Source organism: Bufo gargarizans, chromosome 5, assembly GCF_014858855.1.
Source record: "Bufo gargarizans isolate SCDJY-AF-19 chromosome 5, ASM1485885v1, whole genome shotgun sequence".
Taxonomy (NCBI): Eukaryota; Metazoa; Chordata; class Amphibia; order Anura; family Bufonidae; genus Bufo; species Bufo gargarizans.
Window position 1 is genome coordinate 120,920,803 of NC_058084.1, and position 26,037 is coordinate 120,946,839.

Below are 26,037 nucleotides of genomic sequence, written 5' to 3' on the forward strand. Positions count from 1 at the left end.
ATACAGCAAGTTAGCTGCAACCATAGTTTTTTTTATTAAAACAGAATAGGATCCCCAAGAGAGAAGTGTAAGGTAATTCTTCCTTCTTTATGAACAGATTATGTTAAGAAACTAAATGAGCATCAAACCCTGTGTGCACTGAGTAATTTACATGAGAGCGATTTAAAACAAGTAAAATAATCTCAAAACCTAACAGAGTTATGGAGTCATTATTTCAGAAGTATTATGAGCAGAAAGAGACTGGAGAATGTGCTAAGCTGTGGAAGGCATTTACACGAGGAGCCTGGCAGCGCAGCGTAATATGATGATCTATATTCAGTAGTATATTTAGAAGAATTCTGGCAGTAACGCTACATTATTGTAGTTTGTCTCCCTATGCTAGTAATTAGTAGATGCTGCACAATGACGCACACACTAAGGAATTGCTGGATGATGATCTCATTTTTTCAGTCGTCTGTCACCGGCCATGTGTACAAGATGACCGGACCAGGGTGCTCTAGATCTCACTCTAGCAATCTCCATGCATGTTTTTTTTTGTTTTTGCTCACGTCTCTTCAGCTTTACTATGCCTCCATATTCTCGATTATGAAAGCATAGTAATTAAAAGGGACATCTCCATTTGCACTTTCAGAATGAGCACCTATCAACTATGCTGTTCACATGTTGGATTATAATCCTATGTGCGTTTTCACAGCAGAAATCCAAGGCTGTACGGGGCTCATCTGTAGTATTTCCATTTAAAAGAACAGACATGCCACTTATTTTTAAAGCAGATTTGTTCCCGCCACTGCACAGCTAAATTGTTTCAGAAACTCCATTGACACGCATGGGATGCAGATTGTTCTCAGATGTACATGTGGAATCCATGCCAAAATCCGTGTGAAATTCCAGATCTGTGAACATACTCTAACAGTCAATGACAATTACAGGGACTGTCCAAGATAATTATCAGTTCTGGCAATGCCCATGAATGCTGTAAAAAAAAATCGAAAGATTACATCGATCTATCTCTTGCACGCTCTCTGCACCGGTCAGGTCCTTCTCCCGCTGTCAGCTTAGAGATTGCAGTGCTGATGTGCAGGTATACAGTACATGACTGCTGCAGCCAATCACTGTCCTCAGCTTTAGGGGTATCAGTAGAGTTTCTAATAATTTGGGACAACCTCTATAAAGTGGACCTGCCACCACAAAATGCAACACAATCAGCAGACAGCATGTTATAGAGCAGGAGAACCGGAGTAGATTAATATATAGCTGTGTGGGAAAAGATTCAGTGAAACTTGGTCTACCCCTGTGTATCAGTGACTGTCAGCTATCTCTGTATATACACATAAACAGAGAATACTATCAATCATTGATAACACATCCCCATGTACAACTAACAGTGACTGACCGCTATGTATACACAATTACACAGAGAATACTATCAGTTCACTGATAACACCTCCCCTGTGTACAACTATCAGTGACTGACAGCTACTGTATGTATACACACCTACACAGAGAAGGCTATCAATCACTGATAACACCTTGCCATGCACCGCTATCAGTGACTGACAGCTATGTATACACACTTACAGGGAATGCTGTCAATCACTGATAACACCCCCCCCCCCCCATGTACAGCTATCAGTGACTGACAGCTATATCTGTATACACACTTACACACAGAATGATATCAATCACTGATAACACCTCCCCCGTGTACAACTATCAGTGACTGACCGCTATCTCTGTATACACACTTACACACAGAATGATATCAATCACTGATAACACCACCCCCCCGTGTACAGCTATCAGTGACTGACAGCTATCTCTGTATACACACTTACACACAGAATGATATCAATCACTGATAACACCTCCCCCCTGCACATCTATCAGTGACTGACAGCTATCTCTGTATACACAATTACACAGAGTACGCTATCAATCACTGATAACACCTCCCCCGTGTACATCTATCAGTGACTGACAGCTATCTCTGTATACAGACTTACATCAATGATAACACCTCCCCGTGTACAACTGAAGTCAGAAAAAGCAGAAACTTAAATGCATAAAATTACAAGTTTTACTGAATCTTTTTCCATAAAAATATATATCAATTTGCTCAGCTCGTCCTGCTCTATAACATGTTGCCTGCAGACTGCACTGCATTTTGTGGTGACAGGCCCGTGTTAACTTTATTTATATAGCCTTAGACGATAAAGCAGCCATTTTGGTGGCAAAATAAATTATTTCACCTATCAAATCACTTGATACTAATGACTCAAAGCATAGTGAATGTGTGCAATTGGAAGGACAGAACTAAGCCATAAGGCACAAAGTGGATTTTTTTTCATCCTATTAATAGTTGCTAGTGAACGCAAGGTCATCATAAAAAAATGGCCTTCACAAAATCCTCTACAAGTCTTTCCATAAAGTTGTAGGAATGGCCATCAGGCATATTGCCAGTACATAAAGTAGATTTCTGCGGGGGGAAAAAAGCATATAAAACATCCAAAGGGAGAGATTTTCGCTTTAGCATTGTAGAGAAAAAAAAAAATGTAAAGCCTTCATGATGAATTTAGCAGACTTCACAACTAAGCCAATATAAATGGTTAAACTTTATGGAGGAATGTTCTTCCTCTTACCCTTTACAGGGAGCATGTTCATTAAAACAAGGAAAAGAAAAAAACTGCAGAGAATAGTGAACTAAAGCAGAAGTGCTGCCCATACTAACCAATGAAGTAACAACTTTTGTCACCTTTACTACATAAACACTAGTACATATAAATCAGTATAGGTTGTAATGTCGTAAAGTAAGAATGCCATACACATTAGATCAAAGCTGTACAAAATTGGAGAACGTTTTTATATGAACAGGAAAATGTTTAGTAAAAGTTGAATCGGGCACGGCTGTTCCTCACTGAGCCACATATGCCAGCGGTGCAGTAGTGAGGAGAGATATCGAGGGGCCCATTTACTTGGCTGACGCACAGGGCAATGTCTGGGAACAAATTGATCAGCTCCTTCAACTGTATTCCTATGCTGCAAACATCTTACGTATGATCATTCATCCCCATACAGATTCCATGTTTACACAGGGGAATGTGTTGCTCACAAACAATGATTTTAGGTGCTGAATGAAAGATGCACTCACGCGATGAATGAGCGTTTCTCTGTTCGCCGGATGTCGACCTTTACAAAGGGTAATTATCAGAAATGAGCGTTCATATGAACATTCAGCCCCAATAACTGTCTCAATCCTGGTCCCAGGTAAAAGGGCATATACGCAAATTCTGGAGACAATTTTTTATCTCTCCCAACCCTCTCCATATACAGCCGAGCGTGCATGTGTTCTCAATGGGAAGAAGGTGAAAGTGTCTGAAAGACGGCAGCTAATCTCTCCAAAAGCAAATGGATTGAAAATGTTTAAATCCAACAGCCTGACACTCATCTCCTGCGACATCTGCTGTCGTGAGATACATTCAATGGTTGGCCTTTAATTAAAGTGGTTCTGCACTTTCATTTAACTGATGATCTATCCTCTGGATAGATCATCAGCTTCTGATTGGCCGGGGTCCGACACCCAGGATCCCCGCCGATAAGTGTGGGCGTGGCTAAGCTCTATTCAAGTGAACAGAGCTTAGCCCCGCCCACGCTAGTTGATACTAGTCGTGACGTCAGTGGGCCAGCGGCCCGGCAGTAAACAGTGAGAAGGCCGCGGCGCTGCTGGAGCGCCGCTGACTTCTTATACAGCTGATCGGCGGGGTCCCGGGTGTCGGACCCCCGCCGATCAGAAGCTGATGATCTATCCAGAGGATAGATCATCAGTTAAATGAAAGTGCAGAACCCCTTTAATCTAATGTGTATAGGCAGCTTAAGCCTTCAATTAGACAGAAAAGAACAGAGAGCACCTACAGCAAATCCTGGCAACTAAAGGGGGATAACCTACAACTGCAATGGAAACCACATCAGTGGTCAACAAAGTTTAAAGGGAACCTCTCATGTTGAACATGTTGTCTGAGCTGCAGGCAGCATGTTATAGAGCAGGAAGAGCTGAGCAGATTGACATAGTTTTGCGGGAAAAGATTCAGTTTAACTTGTATTTACTTAAATCTCAGCTGTTTCTGGGCTTTGAAGTCCAGGAGGCGGTCCTATCAGTGATTGACAGCCTTCTCTGTATGACTGAGTACACAGAAATAGCTGTCAATCACTGATAGGACCGCCTCTTCGATGTCAATGCCTGGAATGAGCAGGAGTTTAAATGGATAAAATACATGTTATACGGATTCTTTTCCTATAAAACAGATTGCAGTGCATTTTCATGGTGACCGGTCCTCTTTAATAAAACACACATAACAAGTAATATCTGAACAGAAGTTTTAACAACGTATTTTTACTGATGATTTGTGTAAATGAAAACAACGTATACTATATAACAGGGATGCTCAACCTGCGGCCCTCCAACTGTTGCAAAACTAGAATTCCCAGCATGTCTTAATAGCTGTAGGTTGTCCAGGCATACTGGGAGTTGTAGTTTTGCAACAGCTGGAGGGCCGCAGGTTTTGGGCATCGCTGGTATATAAGCCTGAAGAACATCAGTGGATCCTCTAATAGATGAAATGGTCATCCCAGTTAACAACTGTCCATACTGATCTAGAAACATGAAAGCACGTCATAACTGTAGGTCAATCAATATTAATTATTCATATGTTCTAAGAGCATTAAGTGCTGTCTTTGGGCATGTGGACATTGATCTGCTTTCCAGGTTGCTCTTATGTGACAGATGTTACCTCTCAGCTGTTATGGGTCATTTCCTATGTTCTTGGTGGACAGAGTCAGAACCTTAAATAAATCACACAGCGTAAACCAACATATACTAACATTAACTGGTTTAGGTCAAATGTTACACATGTGTTAGAGCTCCAGAAAATGTGTACATTAGCCTCTTCTGGTGTAAAGGAGACTCTATACATTTATCCACAGAAGCCGATCTAGGTCACTTCACAGCACTATTCTTATCCATTGCCAAATGCACGCAGTATATAACATAGGAAAACTGGCATTTTACTTGCTCGATAGGGGAGGGTATTAGAAGGACCCATCTGTTATATTCTAGAATTGTCTTCTGTAATTAAACATTAATTCCTCTATCTGGAGCAGGCAATGCTTATACCGAAGGCTTTTTTATAGGATGATGTGAAGTCTCACAATGATGTCCTAGAACTGCAAATGCGGTGAATGGAATTTGTATCAAGTACAGATGTCTGAATACAATGTGCTGGAGGTCAGAAATGCTGCAATGCTTAGATCATCTAACAGAATGTTTTATTCGAGAATTTCAGGTATGACAAAAATCTAAAGAAGCAGCAGTAAGAGCCATTCAGAAATACATAAAAAGTAGAATAAAAATGGTAATCTCGGAGACTAGAATATCTGTTGTCTTGTGCATCAGCACAGCACTAAAGCTACGTGAACATCTGCGGCCGGTAAATCCGGTAGGCTGTTCCGACAAAGGAGCAGACTATATCCGGCATATATCTGGACACCACCGTGGCCTGACGGATCCTTATTCACTATAGTTGGATCTTTTGGGTGCCCAGCAAGTATGCCAGCTTTCTGCAAAAAAAAATAAATTAAAATAAAATGCTACCCCGGACTTACCGAACACAGATGTGAACCTAGCCTTACAGGATCTAAGAGGGATGGGATACAAAGGGGGTTCCTACCACATGTAGGAAAGGATATTTGAAGAACACAACATTTTCATCAGTCACATGATTTTTCTCCTATCCATTTTTTCCCCCAATTATTTCAAGTTATTATATTCAAATAATTGAATGTGGAAACCGTTGTAAACCAAGAACTAGATAACCTATAGCAGAATTCCCCTTCCACTTTCATCTATGATCTATCACAACAGCCAAAGCACTGAGTACATGTTAGCAAACAGTAAATATGCTTTCAGTTTTAGGCATTCATTTTTAACCTGATGTCAATGGGGGGAAAAAAGTGGATTCCTCTCCTCAGACTAAAATGAAGATAAGGCAGGACTTACTGTACGTCAGTGGGTATTTATATAATATACCCCATCTCTGTATTCTACTGTCCTCCATGGACAAAGCAGCATGAACTCCAGATTGTCCATGCAGTTCATGGTCTATATAATACCCAGAAATTTGTCTCCTAGAGCTCCATTTTCAATATGGAACCCCAGCAGCAAAGCTTGTATTGCAATAGATAAGAACCTCATTTTTAGGTGTGTTACCGGATAAGGGATCCTTTAATGCATTCGTAAAGTCTTCAGAACCTTTAACTTTTTTCCTCATTTTGTGGCCATGTGCTAATCAAAAAAAAAAGTTTTTCCCCCATAATTCTGCACTGAGTATCCCATAATGACAAAGTGAGATTGTTTGAAATCTTTGCAAATTTTTTGAAAAGGAAAAACTAAAATATTGCTCTGACATAAATATTCAGACCCTTTACTCAGTACTTGGCAGCGATTACAGCCTCCAGTCTTCTTGATGCCACAAGGTTTGCACACCTAGATTTGGGGATTTTCTTCATTTTTCTCTGCAGATAAACGTCATGCAGATCTGGTTGGACAGGGATCATTGGTAGACAGCCATTTTCAGGTCTCTCCAGAGACTTTTTAGAAGGGTTCAAGATCGGGCTGTGGCGGGACATTCACTGAGCTGTCTCTAAGTAACTCCTGTGTTGTCTTGGCTGCGTGCTTAGGGTCAATAGGGGTCATTTACTAAACAGAAATACTAATAAATGACCCCCATTGTCTTTTTGGAAGGTGAACCTTCAGCCCACTCGGAGGTCCAGAGCACTCTGATCAGGTTTTCATTAACAATATCCCTGTACTTTGCTCCATTTAGCTTTCCCTCAACCCTGACCAGTCTCCCTATCCCAGCCGCAGAAAAATCACCCCCACATCATGTTGCTGCCACCACCATTCTTCACTGTAGGGATGGTATTGGGCAGGTGTTGAGCAGTGCCTGGTTTCCTCCAGACATGACACTTAGAATTGATGCCAAAAAGTTAAATCTTGTTTTCAGACTAAAGAATCTTGTTTCTTACACTCAGAGTCCTTAAGGTATTTTTCTGCAAACTCCAAATGGGCTTTTATGATTCTTTTACTGAGGGGCTTCTTTCTGGCTACTCTGTCACAAAGACCAGACGGGTGCAGTGCTGCAGTGATGGTTGACCTTCTTGAAGTTTCTTCCATCTGCAGACAATATCTTTGGTGCTCAACCAAAGTGACTAGCGGGTTCTTGGTCACACCTCTTACCAAGGTCTTTCTCCCCCAATTACCTTTTCTGGTGGGGAGGCCAGCTCTAGGAAGAGTCCTGGTTGTTCTAAACTTTTTCATGTAAAAGGTACAGGAGCCACTGTGCTCTTGGGAATATTCAATGCAGGAGACATTTTTTGTTCCCTTCTCCGGATCTGTGCCACCCACCACACAATCCCGTCTCTGACCTCTACAGGCACTTCTTCCCTCCTCGTTTCTTGGTTTTTGCACCCAAGGCCACAATATAAAATGTAAAAAAAATGAAAAGGTATGAAGACTTTACAAATGTACTGTAAATGAGAAAGTCCACTGCTCTGTCTCAAATTCCTCATTCTTTACATAAATTGCAGCATTGACAATGAGCAGTCCATGCAATGTATATGGCAGGCAGCAAGATTTAGAGATGGCTACACTCTGGGATATATATTTATTTTAAACTGAGATAAGAGACAGAAGCTTTAGGTCTGATTCAGACATCAATATTTTTTTTTATCTACGGACAACACATGGACCCATAGAAGACAAATGTGCAACCCTCATTCACTCCTTTGGTCTATGTCCCACAAAAAAAAAACTTGGGGACAATTTTTTACAATAGTCATCAGGTCCGTGTGCTTCATGGACATATGGAAATCACTGTGTGTTAAAAGTAATCTCAGGGTTGCTTCCATAACATGAACAACTTTTAATATGGTTGGCTGAATCTGGTCTTCAAGCTGGCCAAGCACGATAAAAGGCAAACCAATGCAGATTTGTTGGGACTGGCCAACTACCTAATGTATATAGGGGTCTCCTAACTCTCACCCTGTAGCAGAAGTCAGGGGAAAAAAGGACCTGGCAGGTGTAATTAATTTCTATGCCTCTACTGTGCGAAATAAACATGCACACTCAACTAAGCATGCATATATTGTGGAGTTGAGTATGGAAAGCTAGATAGATGAAGGTCATCTACTCAAAACTAACCATTACTACACAGAGCCAAGCATCATCAGTAGATGATCATTTCTCTCTTAAAACAATAGCATTTATGTTGTGACTCTCCCATGGATAACAGCTTACTAAAAAGTGTGTACTAATAAAGCAACCTCTATAAAAATGCATTTTCTCCAGGGGCCCTTGAAACCTAAAGTCTAGAAAAAGGTCTTAACATTTGTTTATTTTTCTTTTTTTTACTAATACATTGCTTCTGTTTGCTGCCAAGCAGTAATACCACCATAAGTAATAGCATGAATAACGAAAATCAAATACTTCACGCTACAATAGGATTTGTCATTGGGTGGCTTTGTAGTCTGCACCATACAACAATGCATTTAATCCGATTTCATAATGAATAAAGAATATTAATGCTAGATCTTGCTCTGCTCTACCAAACTCTAATCCCTCCACCAAGATATGGAAACTAGTAGCCTGGATTAATACAAATGTTACACAAGACTAAGAATTGGCCACATGCCTCCTTTATGGCACATTTCCCAGGTTTACTAGGTCAAATTTATTGATTGCATAAAAAATTATTTAATCCAAGCATAATTTCCTGACCTCATCAACAAATTTGTTTGCATCATACATACTATCCCTTTATAGACTGTTCAGATGATCTCCATTCAAGACCAGCACCAAGCAGTCTGCAATAGGGAACCATTTGTGCGATACAGATATTTTTGTAGATGAGCTTGCATTATTTTTTAAATAACACAAATCCTCTGTTTTCCTAGCTTTTAATTCCAAAACAGAGTAGTAGCTTGATGGGCGTCTAATCTGTCCTGGTAATACCATGTTTGTAAATGCAATTAATCCAGTCTATGACATGCTAATCCTACTATTACATGGTCTCTACTATCTAGCACACAAGAAGCCATCAAAAACAAAAGCATTAGCCAATATAGTCACACAATTATAAAAAGAATATTAATGCTAGATCTTGTCCTGCTTTACTAAACTCTGGTACTATTCCAGGCTCGTGGTTTCCATATCTTGGTGGAAAGTTCTTAGTGTCATATAAGCTACCTCAATATGGCCATATAGATCTACCAAATACTTCCCATGTTTAATATAAATGTATTAGTTGATTTAAGTATGGATTAAAAATACTTTTTAGTTTTATACCTTTACCATAATTCCAACTGTACAGTTGCAATAAAAAGTATGTGAACCCTTTGGAATGATATATTTCTGCACAAATTGGTCATAAAATGTGATCTGATCACAACAATAGACAATCACAGTCTGCTTAAACTAATAACACACAAAGAATTAAATGTTATCATGTTTTTATTGAACACACCATGTAAACATTCACAGTGCAGGTGGAAAAAGTATGTAAACCCCTAGACTAATGACTTCTCCAAGAGCTAATTGGAGTCAGGTGTCAGCCAACTGGAGTCCAATCAATGAGATGAGATTGGAGGTGTTGGTTACAGCTGCCCTATATAAAACACACACCAGTTCTGGGTTTGCTTTACACAAGAAGCATTGCCTGATGTGAATGATGCCTCGCACAAAAGAGCTCTCAGAAGACCTACGATTAAGAATTGTTGACTTGCATAAAGCTCGAAAGGCTTATAAAAGTATCTCCAAAAGCCTTGCTGTTTATCAGTCCATGGTAAGACAAATTGTCTATAAATGGAGAAAGTTCAGCACTGCTGCTACTCTCCCTAGGAGTGGCCGTCCTGTAAAGATGACTGCAGCAGCACAGCGCAGACTGCTCAATGAGGTGAAGAAGAATCCTAAAGTGTCAGCTAAAGACTTACAAAAGTCTCTGGCGTATGCTAACATCCCTGTTAGCGAATCTACGATACGTAAAACACTAAACAAGAATGGATTTCAGGGGAGGATACCACAGAGGAAGCCACTGCTGTCCAAAAAAAACATTGCTGTCCGGACAGACTAGGACAGACTAGAGGAATATTAAGTGCCAGGGTGATTTAGCGTTAGATCCGAGGTTCCAGCGGTTGTGGGGTGCCCTTTTAAGGGCGAGTGCCCGGAATACAGCCAAATAGGGGTTTCCCCACTTACCACGACTAGTAAGGATAGGGATAAAGCCCAGGTATAATAGCCTATTTGAAAACTTGTTCCAAGAGCGACCCTATACACGAGAAAACCGCTGCCAAAAGAAATATCGGTATCCTCTGGTCACGCCTGACACTATCCTCAAAGAAGCAGTGTGACACAAACATTGTTTCACTATAAGTGTCATATATTCTAAAATATTGATAAAATAAAAGTTATGTTTTAAAGTAACTATAATATAGGTACACTCAGCACAATAATTATATCCCAAGAATATTGCTGTACTGAAACAGTTCTGTAAAGAGGAATGGTCAAGAATTACTCCTGACCGTTATGCACGTCTGATCTGCAACTACAGGAAACGTTTGGTTGAAGTTATTGCTGCCAAAGGAGGTTCAACCAGTTATTAAATCCAAGGGTTCACATACTTTTTCCACCTGCACTGTGAATGTTTACATGGTTATTCAATAAGAACATGGTAACATTTAATTATTTGTGTGTTATTAGTTTAAGCAGACTGTGATTGTCTATTGTTGTGACTTAGATGAAGATCAGATCACATTTTATGACCAATTTGTGCAGAAATCCATATCATTCCAAAGGGTTCACATACTTTTTCTTGCAACTGTACTTAAGTATTTATTCACAACTTTGCACTTAACTCTAAGGCTACTTTCACACTGGCGTTTTGGACTTCCGTTTGTGAGATCCATTCAGGGCTCTCACAAGCGGTCCAAAACTGATCAGTTTTGCCCTAATGCATTCTGAATGGAAAAGGATCCGCTCAGAATGCATCAGTTTGCCTCCGATCAGTCACCATTCCACTTTGGAGGCGGACACCAAAACGCTGCTTGCAGTGTTTTGGTGTCCGTCTGAAGAATCTGAGCCAAACGGATCCGTTCTGACACACAATGTAAGTCAATGGGGACGGATATGTTTTCTATGACACAATCTGGCACAATAGAAAACGGATCTGTCCTCCATTGACTTTCAAGGGTGTTCAAGACAGATCCGTCTTGGCTATGTTAAAGATAATACAAACGGATCCGTTCTAAATGGATGCAGACGGTTGTATTATCTGAACGGATCCGTCTGTGCAGATCCATGACGGATCCACACCAAACGTGAGTGTGAAAGTAGCCTAATTTATAGGGGAGTTAAAGGGGACGCCTACGTTTTTGACACAGATTGCCCATTTTCAGGATAGGTCATCGGCTGTCTGGTGATGTGATGTTCATCAGTCACATGGCCTAGGTGCAACTCAGTCCTATTCAAGTGAATCAGGGTGAGCTGTGATACCAAGCATCGCCGGTATTCAATGGATGTCGTTGGTGAGCTGCAAGGAGGCCGCGGCACTGCTGCCTCCTCAAGCCCCTGATCGACAGGGGTTCTAGGTGTCGGACCCCTGCTGATTTCATCCTTTGGATAGGTCATCAATATCAAATCTCAGTAAACCCCTTTAAGCTTTATTAATATTGGTGCACTATGTGAACAGTGCACTAGAAACTCTTGCCCACGCAACGTGTAGCAAATCTGTCAACAGGGCACACATCCTGTTGATTAATCTGGCAGAGGTTAATGTACGTCCTGGGATGTCCTTCCACCTGATCTGACAAGTGCATGCTGGGTGATACAGTTTGCACGGCAACCATAGGACACCCAGCAAGCATCATGAATGGATCCTAATACTCACAATAGGACCTGCACACGATACTTGCTGGGTGTTAAATACTTGCCGTGACAACTATACTGCCCAGCATACCATAGCATCTTTCCACCTCAGATATTAAATCGGATGGGATAGTACCCCTGGAGATACAGTTTAAAATGATGCCAGGTGAGGCTACTTTCACACTAGCATTTTTACTGGATCCGGCAGGGTTCAGCAAAAACGCTTCCATTACTGAAAATACAACTATCTGCATCTGTTATGAATGGATCCGGTTGTGGTATCTTTAAAGTGTAACTGCCATTTCACTACCAAAAATGAAATTCCTAAAATATGTGATGCTGAAGGGAAGATATTCATAAAGCTGCATTTTTCAGCTAATTTTACCTTTCTGGTGTCTGTATTCAGCCCTTAGCAACCATATTTCTCTTTGCCTCTATTTTGGCAACTTCCTAAGGTGGCCTCTGCTGCTCTTCCTGTGATGATCTTTGCCCTTCCTTGAGGCCATCCTGTATTTCCATCACTTCCCATAAGCCCTTGCTATACTCGCATGAACTAGCAGGACCATTCAGAACGCAGATAACTTCCCACAGTACCCAGAGCAGTGTGTATCCTCACATACAGCTAACCAGAGACAAGCCCTGCGATTACATTGAATCAGTAAGCATTTTTTTAACCTCTTAATAGCCAACTGTCCCTCATTCTCTTCCAGACTGACGGGGAGGCTGCATTAGCTGCTTATATCTCTGGTTTGGTACCAGCTAGATGGGCTTTGTATTGTCTGAAAGCTGACATTCTAAACTTTCAGACAATACCAGAATGACATAAATCTGTTCAGTACAGGGGAATATATCAATGATAGAACTCGGGATGCAGTGAATGAAGCTGAAAGTAAAAGCAGATTTTACCCGTGATTATTCTCGATTCTAGTTCTAACAGCGATTTCTCCTCTGTTGCTTTGACTAGAGCTGCCATTCTTGTCTTGTATGAAAGCCTGGGCTGTCAGCTTTCAAACAAGACCATATTTCTAGCTGCTACCATTGAGAAGATATCACCATGGAAAGCAGCCCTCCCCCTCCACTTTCTGCCTCAGCCCAGCTCCTCCCGAGCTCATCCCTCTCTTGTTATAATAATGAGAAGACGGACTGCACATGGCAACGCTGTGAGACGAGAGCTGCTGAATAGGAAAGTAGCATGAGTTTGTGGGAGTTATTAGCAGGTAAAACTGAAAATGATCAAATTTCAAATCACAAAAGCACTTATACAGCAGGTTGTACTATACCATTAGGGAATAAAAACTGAAACGGCAGTTACACTTTTAACATTGCCAAGATGGATCCGTCATGAACTCCACTGAAAGTCAATGGAGAACAGATACGTTTTCTATTGTGGCAGATTGATCAGTTTCCATTGACTTGCATTGGGGGTCATGCCGGATCCGTCTTGCTCCGCATCCGAGGACGGAAAGCAAACTACAACATGTTGCGGTTTGCTCTTCGGTATGGGAACGCAACTAAACAGAATTCATTTTGGAGCATTCCGCCCTGCTCAGTTCAGTTTTACCCTATTGACAATGAATGGGGAACAAAACTGAATCTTTTTTTTTCTTTTCGGTATTGAGTCCCTATGACGGATCTCAATACCGAAAAACTAAAACGCTAGTGTGAAAGTAGCCTTAGGCCATACATTGTCATCTCTTTTCAAGGGAGAAAAGTTGTAGAAAAGCTCAATAAATTAGTAGCATTTAAAGGGGAACTATAACCTCTCCTGAGATGTCTATTTTAGCAACTACTTGCATTCCCCGTGTAATAACAGTTCTGGAGCATCTATTCTTATGAGTCTATGATGTGCCATTCCTTTATTATTTCTGCTAGAATTTATGAATGAATTACAGCGGTCTCTAAAGTTACAGTACTAAGCAGTTCCAGGACGACCATTGTATGTTGAAACCATTGTAAGTTGAGTAATTGGTTCCAAAGCCCCAAAATGTCATCCAAGATGAGAGAAAATGAAGATGTAAGAAAAGCAAGAAGATAACTAAGACAGATAAAACAAGTCCTTACCTATAACAGTCAGGAATAGCTGCTAACTATAACTAATCCAGCTATTTTACCAGAGAAGAGGCCTTGATTGGTTGGATCTGAGTCTGATGTGCTGTATGTGGAGTTTAGCTTCAACTTGTGATGTGTCAGAAAAGACCATTGTATGTCCAAAATATTGTATCCTGAGGTCATTGTATCTTGAGGGATCACTGTACTTGCGGTTTCCAATAAAGGTCCAGATAGGTGTTACCAGCCGGGGGGGTTTCCCTGCACAGTTTGACATTATCCAGTCAGTGCTACCAGTGGGACACCCTCCACAACTGGTAACAACTTTACTACAGACTCATTTATACACTTCTAGTAGGAATAATAATGAAATGGCACAACATGGAGCTATAAGAATAGATGTTCCAGAATTGTTATTACATGGGGAATATAAGCACTAAAATAGACATTGCAAGAGAGGGGAGAGGTCCCGTTTAAAAATAAGACCTTAAAAAATGACAGATGAAATCTGAAAGGGTTGCCGTGGCAACAACTCCACTTTTCATTAGCTTTGATAAATCTGGTAATCTGTAAATCTCTAAAGCTGAAATCTGGGTCAAATGTTATTTCTCTGGTCTGCCGTCAGAAAACCTCATGCAATGTCTGTCAGAGGCTTGAAGACCTATATATCATACAGCATAGTATGAAGAGCACCAACACTTTGAGAGTGAAAAACTAGCATGATATGACAGTGGAATCTGTAACGGCTCATTTACACGGCCCGAGAATTGGGTAGATTATCAGGAACGACTGTTCCCGCAAACGGTCGTTCCCGACAATCTGGACGTTTAAATGTGCAGCTAATAACCTGATAAATGAACGAAAACCTTGTTCATTGGGTGATCCTGCCGGTCATGCAGGCACCACTGATCATGGCTTCTGAGCAGCAGATCGTGCCGTCTAAACAGCGATCTGCTCCTAAGAAACCATGATATTGTATGAGGACGAGGGATCGCAATAGCATGTAATCACAATGTAGATGCAGCGGTCTCCTTCCCTGAACAGTCAGCCAACTGTCGGAGTATGAAGCGTACCTTCCCGACAATCGGTCGTTCAGTCGGCCCGTGCAAATCCAGCTTTACATAAAATGGTATTTCCTTGTGTTTTTAATGTGCATTTACCCAGAATAACATGCTTTATTTGGTACACAGTAATAAAGACACAGGGGACAGAAGGAGACAAAAAAAAGAGAATAATTGCGCTGGGGGAGGGGAATTTGTGAAAAAGAGCATAAAATCAGAAAAACCCCTAATCTTTGGGATGGGCTGTGAATAATGGGGGTGGGGGCATGCATTATCTGAAAAAGTTAGCCAGGTGGATTCACAAAACTAATTGGTAAAGAACCATTGTCTGGGTTAATACAGGCCACAAAAGAATCAGCAAGCAAACCAGGATGCATCTACTGCTTTATGCAGTGTAAAGACAGATAAACGTGACACCAAGAGACAGGACATTAAAAAATCACTACGTAAAAGGAGAAAAAAAAATATTTGAAAAAGTTTTGCTCTTATTATTAGATAATACATGTTCTAAACCAATAAACAAAATCTTTTCCACAGCAGTTAGAGCGGAGGACTATCTGAGGTCAGAGACAGTTTAGTTTTGATTAAAAAAAAGGCAAATTTTCTCCCTATGGAGCCTCAACAGTGGTGGGCAATGTATATAAGGTTACGCTGAGATGTAAATATTCCCATAGTAAAAAATAATGTTCCTCGATAAGAATAATCCACAACTATATTTAATAGAAATACAGACCAAGCTAAACTCGTTTTAGAGCTGGTAGTGGAGACTTCTTATCAGTAAATAAATGATAATATATATATATGATACAAATGATGCAGGAGATGAGTTGGTTGGTCAATAAATTACCTTAATTACCTTAATTAGTTATACATTTTACCTTTTTGATAGTTTTTCATCCATGATTGATTATGTTATCTCAACACTAACCACTATCCAGATGCCAGGCTGGACATACAGTTGCAAGAAAAATTATGTGAACCCTGTTATGCCACTTTTTGAATGCATTTTAAATGCATGTGCGCCTCAATTTAGCTGCATGAAATGTTTTTGTGCCATACTCAACACTGAGGAATAGTGGGGGTGGTGTGGAGGAGTGTCTGGGGCAGTGGGGGGGGGGGGGGGGGGGGACCATCACAGCAAATTCACAAACATTTACGTAAGGAAACTGGCATAAATGACTGAAATCTACTCAAGGTCGTAGATTTCAATCTAGGTGCATGGAATAGTGGAGGATGCACTTAATCTACGATGAGGCCTGAGCCTAGTCATGAATTAGGTGTAACCTCTGGCATCGCAGTGGGTATATAAAAAATCTGTTTAAAAAAAAAAAGGACTTTGATAAATGACTTCCATTTTTTATAATTAGTTCACAATTCAAAGACCAATCATAATTTTCAGCTTGAGAAAGCAATAGAAGAGAAGGCTTGTAGGGGAAAATGGGAAACTCCAGAAGATCTCTGGCATGATCGAGCAGCCAATACTTACTTTGTACAGCGCGATTTATACCCTGCTCCCACCGCATCTTTTCAGTTAAAGAAATATGGGACTCCTGAAGCAGATGTGTAATGTATGGATGTAATAACTCCTTAGGGGCTCTTGTTTTATTTGTGTATCAATTCTCAGTTTAACATTTTACGGTCAAGAAAACAAGAGGATTTTATGTGCAGGATGGGACTCTTTGTGTAAGCAGTCCCTGTCTACCCTTTTCCATTATGCTGCAAAGAACAAGCAGGGATGCGAGTTGTACAGCAGAAAATGGATAGCAGATGTCTACCGTTTGCATCTAATAGGTCACATTTGTGGCTGCATGCACTGTATACTGAGCGGACGCGCTGCTATTAGAAGTATTACATAAACATGTTTAACTCTGTCTATCAAAGAAAATCATTCAACTCAACACAGACCAACCCAACATGTGGCGAGATACAAAGTAGCCAATCAAAATCATTGTTACTCCCGTCGTCCTGCACTGAAGTATTTTAGTTTTTTTTTGCAATTTCTTTGGATTTTGTTTACTTGAATGCAATAAAAAAAAAGAAAAAAGTTCAGACACATGTGTTTCTTATTGCCACATTACAAAGTAAAGCTGGGAATAGTCCTGCACTGTTCCAGTAATTGAGCAAATGTCAACAACTACAGCACCTTATTTAAAATACGGACTCTGATTCTTGTTTGCAAGTCATCAACTGGGCCTATTGTGGGCCACGTCCTGGAACCGTGGGCTGTTGGCCCAAAATAGGATTAGAATTTGGTGATCATGGAAATCTCCAAACATAAACATTAGATGAACATTCTTTCATCTAATTTCTAGTTCTAGTTATCCCCCTCGTTTCCTAAACTAACTTTCTCTCTGAAATGTATAATAAATCCATTTTAATAGATTACATAGTCCCATAGAAGTCTATAGAAAAGGGCAGCGGGGAGAAAGTTTGCAGAGAGATCCCACAACACAGACATGATTCAGCAGCTAATAGAAAGTGTTATATCTCATCTCAAGTACTTTACTTACATCTATACTGTTCAGTGCTTCTCTATGACGTCATATATGGTGCTTCCGAGTGATTATGAGTGAGTGAGGGACAGTTAGGGATCAGAACCTCCTGTCTTTATGTGAACTCTATGGGTAGACATCATTACAGCCAGTTTCTCAATCCACCAGTTCAGAGACAACTGAGAATTAGAGATGCAGCACGCAAAGGAGAAAATTGCTAAAAAAGTTAAAGTTGTATAATGGCCAAATATAGTCTTATCAGTCATGTATACACGCATGGCTGCTTATTCTGAAAAGTTATCCGAAACAGGTACCCTTTAAGAAACGATTCCCACAGCTGTTACTTTGCTACAATTGCATTCAGTCTATACAGCCCTTAGTGAACTCAACAGCCTGAATCTTTGGGTAATACATTATACCAACACTTGTGGTACTTTACTGTAAGCAAACAATAGGGAAAGAGATATTTGTGATTCTGAAGTACTCAGCTGAGAGTTTGCTCAACTTTTACTGCAATCTAAGCAATCCTCCTTGAGCAAAATGCCACTTGACACTAAACAATTTAACAGGCGATTTTCTGGAAGGAAGCGTTCCTTCCCGACAATCGCCTGCTCGTCAGCAGAGTAGAGCTCTGCATTTACATGCAGCGATCTCCTCCACAGTGTGGAGAGGTGAGATCACTAATGCCATTGCTCGTCCCCATACAGAATCACCATTTGCCGGCAGCAGAGGCTGTTTAGATGGCACGATCTGTTGCCAGCAAACAATGATTTAGGTGACCACACAAAAGTTCTCATTACCCGATGAACAAGTGTTTCCCTCATTAACTGGCACCTTTACACTGGCAGATCATCGCTAACGAGCATTCCTACGAAAGCTTGTTAGTGGTTATGTGCCCGATGTTGGCATCAAGTCTGGAAATGTTTTCAGCTTCTGGACATTGGTAGCTCAAAATGCTGAGGAATTGAAATGCAAAGTATACGTGAAGTATCCATAGTATATATGAATTGGGAATTATCCATAGCTTTCATCATAAAATAATTAATGCTTGTTCGCATAACACTGGAAGACTCCTTAAGAAAAAAGATGTATGTTTGCATCTCACCAATAAAACCTACTCCTTTCTCATCACAAAATGTCAGGATCCTGAAAATCCCATATGGAGGGATCCTCATGGGATTATGATTATCCCATGGTGACTTATGGCTCGTTTTGGTGGGAAGTTTCCCGCCAAAAATTGATGGTCAAGATGGCTAAAAATTGCCTGTGTTACTAGGTTAGGGCAGGTAGCATGGGATTGGTCAGTGAGGTGTCCTATGGTGGGATTATTGCTGGGCTAAGATGTTTAGGGGACCCAGCAACAGTTAGGGCATTGGTTGAAGGGTTATGGGGTCGTTTTACCAAGGGATATATAATGGCGGTCGCTGCCAGCTTTGTGCTGTCAGCCAGGCCGCAATTGAGGATCTGCTGCCCTCCCTCCCTGGTAATTTTGTTTGTCACTGTCACTTTATTAGAAGGAGGGGTAAAGTTGCTTGCTGAGAAGTTGTGAGCAGACGAGATGATTCTGGTATTTAGGCCGAGCTTATGGCTGGTCTAATCAGTGGTTAATAAGTTATATGGTTTGTTATCTGTGTTAAGCCATTCTTTAATAAAGTTGTCCGTCGCCTAAAGTATCCATGCATATTATGTGTCCACGTGTCCTATTTTACTTATTGATTAGTAGTTTAAGTTAGATAATTGGGTTTTCTATGTGATCTATAATCCCATGGAATGTTACTGGGCTCAGGCAGACATTTCTTCCTGGGTAATGCCCAGAAATCCAAGAAACTCATTAACTAGATCAAACTAAGTGTCCGAATTATTATAGTTAGGTGCTTGGCAGAAACAACATGAATCCTGAAACATTTGTGTTCGCTGCCAAGAACAGGAAAAGCAAATACGCACATAAAATCCTTGGTGTGTCTAGCTTCATTTGACTATAATATTTATATACGGAGCCGTCTAGCCAGCAAGATACATGGCATCTATACAGACACCACAGCCTGCAAAAAAGGCCAAAAGATGTACAAAAATAGAGCTTTAACCCTACATTTTAAACCACATAGTCAGTTACTAGAATTGACGCTTCACTGACTCTTGGCATGCTAAAGTAATTATTTGAATGGATACCAAAGAACAATGTTACACAGTTAAAGGGGTTATCCCACAAAAAAAATATTACTATTTAATGAACAGAGCATTTTAAACGACATACACTGCCTGTCAAAAAAAAAAAAAAAGTTGCCACCTGGATTTAACTAAGCAAATAGTTATGAGCCTCCTATTGGGTAATTACTGCATGGGCGATTATCTTTCAGCTGGCAATAAGTTATTTAACCCCAACTGGTGCAATAAGTTGCCTCTCATTTCTTAAACAACCATGTCCAAAGACATCTCGTGGTCGTGGAAAAGATGTTAGTCTGTTTGAGAAGGGTCAAATCATTGGCATGCATCAAGCAGAGAAAACATCTAAGGAGATTGCAGAAACTACTAAAATCGGGTTAAGAACGGTCCAACGCATTATTAAAAACTGGAAGGATAGTGGGGAGCCAGCGTATTCGGGGAAGAAATGTGGCAGGAAAAAAATCCTGAATGATCGTGATCGGCGATCACTTAAACATTTGGTGAAATCAAATCGAAGAAAAACAGGGCTATGTTTAATAGTGAAAGTAAGAGCATTTTCACACACAGAATGCGAAGGGAACTCAGGGGATTGGGACTGAACAGCTGTGTAGCCGTAATAAAACCACTAATCAGTGAGAAAAAACTGAAAAAAAGGCTTCAATTTGCTAGGGAGCATAAAGATTGGACTCTGGAGCAATGGAAGAAGTGATGAGTCCAGATTTACCCTGTTCCAGAGTGATGGGCGCATCAGGGTAAGAAGAGAGGCAGATGAAGTGATGCACCCATCATGCCTAGAGCCTACTGTACAAGCCTGTGGGGGCAGTGCTATGATCTGGGGTTGCTGCAGTTGCTCAGGTCTAGGTTCAGCAACAGTATGTGCTCCAAGAATGAGGTCAGCTGACTACCTAAACATACTGAATGATCAGGTTATTCCATCAATGGATTTTTTCTTCCCTGATGGCACGGGTATATTCCAAGATAACTATGCCAGGATTCATCGGGCTCAAATTGTGAATGAGTGGTTCAGGGAGCATGAGACATCATTTTCACACATGGATTGGCCACCACAGAGTCCAGACCTTAACCCCATTGAGAATCTTTGGGATGTGCTGGAGAAGGCGTTGCGCAGCAGTCAGACTTTACCATCATCAATGCAAGATCTTGGTGAAAAATGAATGCAACGCTGGATGGAAATAAATCCTTGACGTTGCAGAAGCTTATCGAAACAATGCCACAGCGAATGAGTGCCGTAATCAAAGCTAAAGGCTTTTTTTTTTGTGGCGAAACACTTTTCTCTCTGGTAGAGGCACCTGCTTTTTTTCCTTCTGGTCAGGGGCGGACTGGCCATACACCCTATAGGGAAATTTCCTGGTGGGATGATGCCCAGGGGGGCACCCGAGCCCTCCTGATGGATGCTGACCGGATACATAATCATCTGATGCTCCCTCATCAATAATTAATTTAGAAGCATCAGGTACTTATATACCTGAGTGGTGGCACTGGGTTATTTGGTTCTGCTGAGGCAGGATTTTGTGCTGCACTGTGGATTTGGGTCTGCAAGGGCGGTATTTTATGCTGTACACTACTGTATTTTAAGCCCCGCATACTTGGGTTGTCCTTGCCTATTTGCGTTGGCCCACCTTCTGTCAATCTGGACCAGCTACAACATGGGGCCACTTATTTTTTTTTAGTCCCCCTCTGCTACTGGTTCACCTTCTCCAGCATACAATGGTGGGTTAACATGGTCTGTAGCTTCCCCGAACCTGAGTGCCGAAGCAGTGATCTTATAGTGAAGCGGCCCAGACATCTTTTATTCATTCGTCCCTATATGGAATATAGAAGTATGTTGCTATTTCTCTCTCTAGACAGTTAGGGAGGACATTACATACCATATGCATCTCTGGGGCTATATGTGAAGGAATATATTTTAGGCAAGGGAGGAAAGTGTTAATAAGTGCTAATAGCAATGCATCCTGGAAGATGTAAGTGCTTGATGAGATGCTGCCCACCTACAGAATGGGGACTCCGAGTTCCCTGTGTAAATTGAGAAATGGTGGACATGCATGACCACCACTCCATTCTATTCAATGGAACTGACCGAGACAATCAAACACTTTACTCGGCAGTCCTATAGTGAATGGACTGGTGGTCACACATGGGTACATCTGTTCCATTCGCATTGGGGAGTCAGGCACTCCCATTTTCATGATTAATGGGGTCACAGCGGTTGGACCACCTGCATTCATAAATTTATCACCAATGTACTGGATAGATAATATAGGTTTGTGAGCCGACTACCCTTTAACATTCATTGTGTAAGTTTCCCTTTTTTATGGATTTTATCTTTCATCATTTTTATGTATCATGTGCAAATAAGAATGAAACGCATACTGAACCACTAAAAAAATTAATTAATGTTAGAATATATTAATTTACACCTGTCTATTAGTTCTAAAAGCTGGACAAGGAGCCAAATAGGACTGACCCATTAAAAGATGGGCTCTTGGGGATATGCCTAAGGCCTAATGCACTTAAAGGTCTATATGTGTTTTAGAGGGACCTAATGTCTATGAGGCAATGCATTTTTTTTTTTTCAACCACTGAATATACTACCCACATTTCAAGATCTGCACTTTTGTATGTATGCTTTAGGGTACTTTCACACTAGCGTTAAGGTTTTCCGGTATTGAATTCCATCCTAGGGGCTCAATACCGGAAAAAAAACGCTTCAGTTTTATCCTAATGCATTCTGAATGGAGAGCATTCTGTTCAGTATGCATCAGGATGTCTTCAGTTTAGTCACTCTTGCCGGAATGCCGGATCCGGCATTAATTTCCATCGAAATGTATTAATGCCGGATCCAGTACCAAGTGTTCCAGAAAACCGGATCCGGTTTCCCGGTCTGCGCATGCGCAAACCTTTAAAAATGTGAAAACATGACACCAGATGACACTGGAGAGACGGATCCGGTATTTCAATGCATTTGTTAGACGGATCTGCATCCGGATCCGGAAACAAATGCTATCCGTTTGCATACGGATTTCCGGATCCGGTAGGCAGTTATAACGCAAGTGTGAAAGTACATTTAGGCTGTTTGGCCACCTATAGACATCTCTGTTAGGACATTAGGATATTCCATCCACCGCTGTCCAGTAAAAGAAAAGAAAAATGTACGCTGCGCAGCATATGGTTTTCTTAACACGGTGGCTATGATAGATAGATACCTCCGCGTCCACCAGTGTTTTTTTTTTAAATGTTTACATCATAAGATTTTCATGATGTATCTGTTAAATCAATGCCATAATAGCCTTAGGGTGACAGATGCCTGTCAGTTGCCTAAAGTGCCACCATCACTCATACGTTATATAGCATCCATTTAATGGATATCTTATGACGTATATGTTAAATGGATGTCATTTTAGCATTCATCACAGCCTCCATTTAATGTAATCATCACAAGTTTTTCCCAACATACCGTGTTTCTCCAAAAATAAGACAGGGTCTTATATTATTTTTTCTCTGAAAAAAAGGGTTAGGGCATATTATCGGGGTAGGGCTTATTTTGGCTCCATGAACAACAATCACACATTTATGATTAAACAAAAAAAACAGGGAGATCCGGTGCGAGAGATGACAGGATGCTGATTGGTGGAGGCGGGGGAGGGAGCAGGATGCGCTCACCACCAATCAGCACCTCCAGCTCCAGGCAACAGAGAAAAGGACATCCTCCTACTGCCTCATTGTTAGAGCGTGTGGGCTGGCGGCCATACAGGGTAGCGAAGCCGTCCATCCTGCCCAGCGATGTACCCGTACGGTAGATGGAAGCACGGCTGCTGGCATAATTTTGCATTTAGTGAAGCCGCCAGCCGCGATGTATGTGCGGGCTAGCGGCTTCACTGAAGGCTAAGTGCTGGGAGCCTGCGCTGCTGTAACTCCTGCCCGCCTCCGATCAGCAGGGAGAGTGAAGATTTCCGGCGCCAAGTTCCTGCCTGCCTGCCCTGGCAGCTCAGGAGCCATTAGTGAGTGCTCCTGAGCTGCTGAATCACCCACACTTCCATAAATGTTAAATTTATGAAGTGAATATCACTTATTTTATTATTCTACACCAATTTGAGTTTGCTTAAAAAAAAATAATATATTGGTCGGACAAAGATAAAAACAACCCGATGCCGACAACTGCAATGCCAACTCAGTGTCAATGACCATGATCCATACCTCCCAACTTTTTGGACGGTCAAAGTAGGACACTTATGGTTCATTGCGTGAAACATCAATTTTTTCTGCATATCTATACAACAATAGTTTTTGCTTACGAAATGGCGCAAAAATAATCTGAATATATAGAAATTTCTAAAACCCCAACTGCATCACATAATGAAATAATATACAAGATGGGCTCAAGTATACAGAAATGGAACCAACACTTTCTGGCTCAATATTGTGAATGTAATGAAAATCTATACCTCAGATCAAAAAGAGGGACATTTAAGGAGCAAAGAGGGACAGAGGGACTTGGATCAAAAAAAGTGACTGTCCATCCAAAAGAGGGACACTTGGGAGGTCTGCATGATCCCCGACCCGACTGCTTTTCGGCATTACCATTTTTTTGGGAAGGTGGTGGTGGTTGGGGTACTACCATTAGTGTATATACACACACACACAGAGACACATACACCTTGATACTTTTACTTGCTGTAGGTTTTTCATACGCAGTGCATGGTTTTTCATGTGGTATGCAATAGTCATCACGTTTTTGGGACTATTGGTTGGTGCGTTTATTTGAACCTAAACCCAGATGATGTATGGTCCAGTACTGTGGCTCTACCAGATACTATTCAAAAATTCTGAATTGCAAATCACAAAAAAAATTTGCTGTCCACATTAAGTAGCGTTAGTGTAGAATAAGAAAAGGAGCACGGTGCAGAGATATAAATGATCTGACAGCACAGCATCTCTTTGCTTCAATATGGTGGATGTGATTGGCAACGTGAGAAGAATCAGATGTCTGCATTTAGTAGAAGGACATGGCAACTCCTGATGTAGACAGCGACATCATCGGACACTATGAGACTCTCTGTACAGGATTTGGTTATAAGTGATCTATGAGAGTTCATGGCTATCGAACATCCATCAGATGTTATACATTTCATCAAGGTGCAGGAATAAGAAACCAGCCCCCTACAACCCCTTAGAGATTCCCTTCCTCATCACCTTGCTGTGACAAACACACCACCAGCCAAACAATACTGTATGTAGTAAAACGAGACTGCCGCGAGGGTTGCTTCCCTTCTGAGAAGCACCAATGCAATTCATTTTCGTCCAACAGGGATGAAAAGACGCTTACACACATGGGCGAGAACGGTTTGCTGCAGATGTCTTCTTTTCCATAGACTAGTAAACATGAACCCACAGCTAGCCAGACAGGTATGGCCATTACATGGGGGTTTTCATGAAGAGCTAGAGTGGCATAAAATCAATACAAGACCACCATGTAAAGCATAGGATACAATGGTGAACAGTCCCTGGGAAATAATGGGTTAAGACAAGCCATGACCCTCTGACCTCCACAAATCAACACTCCCACCAATGACAAAGCTGGACCTTTACAAAGCCCTCTCAATCTGGCTTGAAACATTGCAGGCTGCAGCTTAGCCCAGTAAGGATCCTCATTTTCATGAGCAGCAAACACAAGGCTTCTGTTTCGTGACCATTTCCTTCCGTTTTTCAGCAGCTATATCAAGGAGGAAAAAAAAAAAAAAAAAAAAAAAAACAGAAAAGCAATGGCTGCATGCTGCCAGAAAGCTCCGGACTCGTCAGATGCCTGCCCTTCCCCTTCACCTCCGACACAAATCCAGCAAAAATGCAAGGGGACAATACCACCAATTACTAAAATAAATCCATGGACCATGGTCCATTATGTTCAGGTTTATACATGCTGCCAGAAGCTTTAGAAAATGTTTTACAACGTTCACCTTTAAGAACAGACGTGACGACTATAGAAATGCAAATCCAGCCATCACACTGACCTCAAACATGGCTTCTCTGAAATATCATACAATTGTCAATGCCGTAAGGTGCCTCCTTCTTCAGGAGGATGTGTCGGATGCTAGCACCTTTCTTGTTACAGTAACCAGCCTTCAAACGCTTTCCAATTACATAACCTGCGACGTAGAGCCAAATCCAGCACACGACTGGTGATATCTAAACCCAGCTTAGCTGAAGAGAAGACCTACAACACCCTAGCATCTGAAGGGTTAAATCTGCTGTTTTTGCAACGACATGCTCGTTCCCACAGACCATATACCAT

General features: G+C 41.2%; 1 protein-coding gene across 3 annotated transcripts in view; it reads right to left on the minus strand.

The window, feature by feature from the left end:
* The window catches only part of MAPRE2 (microtubule associated protein RP/EB family member 2), a 195,049-nt gene that overhangs the window by 81,025 nt on the left and 87,987 nt on the right, over window positions 1-26,037 (minus strand). The window lies entirely within an intron of this gene.